Source organism: Monodelphis domestica, chromosome 1 (assembly GCF_027887165.1).
Source record: "Monodelphis domestica isolate mMonDom1 chromosome 1, mMonDom1.pri, whole genome shotgun sequence".
NCBI classification, from domain to species: domain Eukaryota; kingdom Metazoa; phylum Chordata; class Mammalia; order Didelphimorphia; family Didelphidae; genus Monodelphis; species Monodelphis domestica.
The window spans coordinates 171522441-171528961 of NC_077227.1; positions in this window are offsets into that span (position 1 = coordinate 171522441).

Sequence of the window (6521 nt, forward strand, 5' to 3'; positions counted from 1 at the left end):
TTTAAAACAATCAGTAAGTATCATCTGTAATGAGGATAAATTAGAAGCCTTCCCAATAAGATTAGAAGTGAAGCAGGGATGCCTATTATCACCTCTATTAATTAATATTGTACAAGAAATGATAGCTGTAGCAATCAGAGAAGAAAAAGAAACTGAAGAAATTAAAGTAAGCAATGAGGAAACTAAACTATCACTCTTTGCAGATATGATGGTATATTTAAAGAATCCTAAAAAATAAACTTAAAAGTTAATTTAAATAATTAACAACTTTAGCAAAGTTGCAGTATACAAAATAAACCCACATAAGTTATTAGCATTTCTATATATTTCCATCAAAGCTCATAGGAAGAGTTAGAATGAGAAACTCCATGTAAAATCACTCTAGACTTGGAGGCAGCTGGGTACGTCAGTGGATTGAGAACCAGACCTAGAGATAGGTTCAAATCTAACCTCAGACATTTCCTAGTTGTGTGACCCTGGGCAAGTTACTCCCATTTACTAGCCCTTCTACTCTTCTTCCATGGAACCAATATGTAGTATTAATTTTAAGGTGGAAGATAGAAGTTTTAAAAAAATCACTCTAGATTCACCAGTGATGGCAAACCTTTTAGAAATCACAAGCCCAAACTATAGCCTCAAGCCACCTGTGAATGTCCCCACCCCCCCATGCATTACCTTAGACAGAGGAGTGGGGAACTGCTTACATTGAGCTTTGTGGCAGAGGGGTGGGGCATGTGAAAAACGTCTTCAGGCATGATAGAGAGGGGGAGGAGGGCAGCCCCCTCCAGCATGTGGAGCCATAGGTGCCATGGGTTTTGTGGTAGAGGCATGAAGAGAGAGAGGTTTTGCAGGACAAGCCAAGATGCAAGAACTAAGGCTGGGGACCTGTCTGCCAATCAAGAAGAAGGCTCCAAAGGAATGTTCCCAGGAAAAGACAGTTGGAGGAAAGCCAGGTGGAAGGAGAGACTTTTCTTGGTGACTGGCTAAGGGGGAAGAAGCCCTGAACTGATCTTATTAGTTTCTGTCTCAGGATGAAGGACCGTTGAGGGGGGCTTCTGAAATTAGGCTGTGAGACCTTGGTGGCTTTGTGAAGAAGAAAGAAGATTTTAAACAATTGTCTTCCATCCATCTCTATAACTGTCCCTCTGTCATAGTTGTGTCTAACTGGGAAAATTTTTATAACAAATGTCTCTGACAAAAGTCTAATTTCTCAAACATATAAAGAACTATGTTAAATTTATAAGAATCCAGGTCATTCATCAATTGGTAAATTGTCAAAGAATGGTTTTCAGATAAAAAATCAAAGCTATCAATAATCATATGAAAAAGGTTCTAAATCCCTCCTGATTGGAGAAATGCAAATTAGAAAAACTCCAAGGTACTACCTCACAACTATAAGATTGGCCAATATGATGATAAATGAACATAATGAATGTTTTAGGGCATATGTCAAAACTGGGACCCTAATGTATTGCTGATGGAGCTGAGAACTGATCCAACCATTTTGGAGGGCAATTTGGAATTATGCCAAAAGGTCTATAAAAGAATGAATATCTTTTAATCCAGTAATAACAATAATGGGTGTGTATCCCAAAGAGATAAAAAACAATGGAAAAGGGTCTACTTGTACAAAAATATTTATAGCTGTCATTTTTGTGGTGGCAAAGAATTAGAAACTAAAGGGATGTACTTTATGCTCTGAGGAATGATGAACAGGATGATTTCAGAAATATCTGGAAAGGCCTTTGTGAACCAATGTAGAGTGAAATAAGCAGAACCAGGGGAACTTTATACATAGTAGCCACAATATTGTGGAACAATCAAATGTGATAGACTTTGTTACTCACAGCAATACAATGATATAGGATCATGATAGCGAACCTATGACACGTATCTCAGCATTCACACATATAACCATTTTCTATGACACACGGCCACATGTGGGCTCAGTGCACCTTGGGGCCGGGGAGCCAACTGGGGATCTGTGAGCCCACAGCTGTGGCCGTGGCCATGTCCCAGTCTGGCCTAGGGGAGGGCTGCTTCACATGCTGGTCAAGGCGGCAGGAATCAAGTGGAGGGCAACATGTGTCAGGCAGCTGGGGTGCATGGGACTCCTATGGGGGCAGGGAGGAAGAGCACATGCACAAAAGGAGCTCACACAGGCAGGTAGACTAGCTGGTGGCAGCTGCTGCTCTCACACTGCCCCTAGGCCAGCCAGTTAGGGAGGGGTAGGGCTGGGCCTGAGAAAGACTGGGCTAGGCTCTGGCCCACATGCAATGGAGGAGTGCCTAGAACCAATTACCAGACACTTTTAGCACCCTGAATAGTATAGCAATGGTTTTACTCACAATTTTTCCCTTTATGTACTTTTGTGAGACCTTATTCTCAGCATTAAATAATATCAAAACCAACAAAAGAAACAGATTGACAGATGAAGTTAGTAACACTTGTTTGGGTTTGAAGTTTACAAAATACCAACCTTCAATTGAAGATTTAGCCAATGAAATTCAGTAACAAAAAAGTCACTAATAGGCAGGTTAGTTAAAGAATTCCCCCTCCCCTTCACTTATCTTAGTTCATGGCACCCCACGCAAGTAAAATAATATCAATACTAACAAAAGAAACCGGCTGACAGCTGAACAAAGAGATCACTAAGCAGGTAAGTTAAATAATTAGTTCTTGGTTTATTAAATACAGTTATATATTACAATTATACATTTTTGTTATTTAAATTATAAATATCATGAAATTATGTTTTTTTCTCAAAGTGACACACCACCCAAGTTATGCTCGTTTTTTTTTTTTTTTTGCGAATGTTGATACACTAAGCTTAAAAGGTTGTCCATCTAAGACATTCTGAGAAAGAACTGTTGGAGTATAAATACAGATAAATAATGATTTATCACTTGTTTATTTAGGTTTATGTTTTGGGGTTGTAAAATGGAATTATATTTTCAGTGATATTACTTGTATAACCCAGACTGAATTGCTTGTCAGCTCTGGGAGGAGTGAGGGGGGAAGAAGGGAGTAAAACAATATGAATCATATACCTTTGGAAAATGTATATGGAAATTTGTTATGAAAATAAAAATAAATTATCAACATGTAAAAAACCCAAAAACAAATAAAAAAATTTCCCAAAATTCTGAAAAAGTAACTGTAACGCCTACTGCAATTCTGCTACTATGTTTGTGTTTTTGTTGTGGTAATTTGGTTATTTTTTTCCTTAAGAACTTAGACATTAGGCAGTTTATGCACATGTAATTGGTAATTATATTATCTCTTTGTCATATTTTTAAAGGTATTGGGTTTTATGTTTATCTGATGTCATTAATTTTTATTTTTTGTCTTATATGACAAAATTATTTTAAAATTATTTAATACATAATAAATGTTGTTACAGCTTTTAATTTTAACTTTTTATGTTTTGATTATTGTTACTTAATTTCTTCAGAATCTGGTAGATTTGAGGTAGGAGAATTGTTAAGGAATATATGAGGACAGAGGAAAGAAAGAAAAAAAATCTAGGCTTTGGAAACATATGCTCAGATAATATAATATCCAAGTCCTTGGGCATTTATACTTTCTGTTTTGATGATTAAAATGGAAGTGATATTTATTTCTTTTAAAAAATCCTTATTTTCCATCTGATAATTAATGCTCTATATTGATTTCAAGGCAGATAAGTGGTAAGGGATAGTAAATGGAAGTTAAGTGATTTGTCCAGGGTCACACAGTTAGAAAATATCCAAAGTCAAATTTGAACTCAGGACCTCCCATCTCTGGCCCTGACTCTCAATCTACTAAATTATCTAGATGCTTCTACAAGTGTTATTTTTTATGGGATTCTCTCTCAAATGTGCTTATGATGCTTAATGGACTCCTTCAAAAAGAAAACACATTTGTTACTGCCAAATTTATATTGACCAAAATTTTCCCTATCTATGAAATAGCTACTCCTCTTTATCTCCCACCTCCTTGTTTCCCAATGGGAAGATCCTAATTTCCTAATCTACCACCTTTGTTAATACTCTCTATCTTTTCTCATTCCAATCATTCCAAGAAGATTCATTCTTCAGAAAGTTATTGTAATAGTATCTAACTTCACACCAATGAGGAAACCATTTCTCTTTGTACCAGGACATTTATTTTCATCTTCTCTCTCTCTGTTTTATCACTAAGCAACCTTTCTAATGTTTTTCCTCTTGGGAAAACTAGTGTGACTTCAAGAAACAATTACCAAGGGAATTAATCATAAGCTAGGTATTAGAAGTCTAAGAAGCATCATTGGGTCACTGACAGTCAGAGCAACTAAGTATGTTGCTTTCTCTTAGGGAAGAACTTAGTTTAACTTTTTTTCTTTAGAGGTTATTAAATTACATTTCTGAATTTTTCTCATTCTTAAATACAATTTCATATTCTGTGATAGAACAGGTAGGTGAGAGGAATAGTTTTAGACTTCTACCATAAAGAAGCTTTTCATAATTAATTATCTTCATGTTTCTTCTATAATGCCTGGTCCATCTCTATTCTTTTCCCCCATCTTCTTTTTTATATCTTAATTTTCCATTTTTAAATATTATATATATATATAATTAAGCAAAAATATGATTTAGAGAATCAAGAATTCTATAAGTTTTTGACATTTATAATTCTGTTTCTGGTGAATTGGTATTTCAAGGATGCTTAATAGTTCTTATCACATTTTTCTTGATTTTTTCTTAATCTTCATATTTCTGATTTGGGGAACCAAAAGTCATCTGTGTCTTGGCCATATCTACATTTGTTATCAATAGGCAGTTAGTTTTGCTTGTAATCTTTAGAGTTACATGACAATCAATTTATCTCATGATAAGGTAAGGAGATTGGACCATCAATAAAATGAATGGTGGCCAGCAGTTGTGGGAAGGATTCCTCTTCCAAGTAGGTTTTGGGCTCTTGGAAGACGTAATGGGAAGGATGGATAATAAATATGAACCAAAGAAAAGGAATTAATAAAATAATTCCATGGGAAAGGAATATATCAGCAATTTAAGTCTAAAATTGCTCTTAAAATTCCTGAATGAAAGGGCAATTTTATATTGGATTCCTACCCCCCCTTTTCTAATGTAACAGGGGGCCAAATTGATATAATGAAAAAGCCATTGCACTAGAAATCAGAGCAGATTTCTGCAACTAACTAACTGTGTTGCCTTGGGCAATTTATGTAGTCTCTTTTGTCTCCAACTTCCTAACCTGTGAAATGAGGTTTGAATCAAATAATCTCTAGAGTTCTTTTCATTGCAAGATTCTGATTTCCACATATTAGGTTTTAGTAGATGACTTCTCCAGAACTGGATGGTAGAGCAAAAATTTCCAAGAGGAAATGATGAACAATGCTGTTGGAGAACTGAACATCTAAAGAACTACAGGAACCTTCACTGTTTTGGCAATGTTTTCCGAGTAAGTAGAAGAGACAAATATATCTTTTTTCTCTTCAAATTAGATCTCATTATTAGATCAAAGTAGATCTATTTTTTCTGTGGTTTTGACTTTTCCTAAAATTATCAAGATTTCTTTCATATTAATTGAAGTTGTTAAAGTATGGTTCCCTTATTTCATCTCCCTACTCATTTATCAGGGAATATAGTCAATTGCATTGAAAATCACTTTTCAATGTGACCTTTCTTCCTTTCTTCAGTGTTTTTCCCCAGATAGATTAAGTCACATAGCCATTATATTGTAGGATCCTTAGAATTGGCCTTGGAGTCAGGAATGCTTGAGTTCAATTCTGCCTCCTACATGCATGCTAGCTTCATGACTCTGGGAAAGTCATTTAACCATTTAGTGCCACAGGATATCTCTAAGGTTTTAGATTGCAGAACAGGCTCTGATCTGGGTAGAGGAAGTCTCCTCATTTGGATTTCCTAATACAATGAAATTATAGTTCCGATAAAAGAGAATATATTTAATATATTTCTAGAGCCATTTAAGATATAATACATAAAATAAATATCATGGCCTGAGAGGAACTTTGACTGGAAATTGAAATAATGATTTAAATTAATGTACTACAAGAATCATCAGCTTGAGACTTATTGAACTTGCCTGGACATACACATTTGTTTCTGAAGCTTCCATTTAAGTATCTACCTTTGTATGATACATTATGTTCAATTAGTACAGGCACATTGACAAATCCTCATATTGGCTTTTCCTCTTTAATCCACCATGGGTATTACCATTTTATAATTTCCTAGCAAAATAATGAAAAAAAGGAACAATAAAAAAGGAATAACCAAGTCATAACAAAAACTAATGTCATAAAAGCAAAGCAAGAATTGAATATGGATAGATAATGGGTGCAATATAATATTTTAGATTGAGTGAGATAACTTCAGGCATTTTTGCCAGTGAGAGAGCATTGCAGGCATATGAAATCATTCAATTCCCCCTTTCTTTTCTTTGTCTAAAAATGAAGGTGTGGACTCTGGACTCTAATATTACTCTACTTCTAAATTTATGATCCTATAATCTTTATA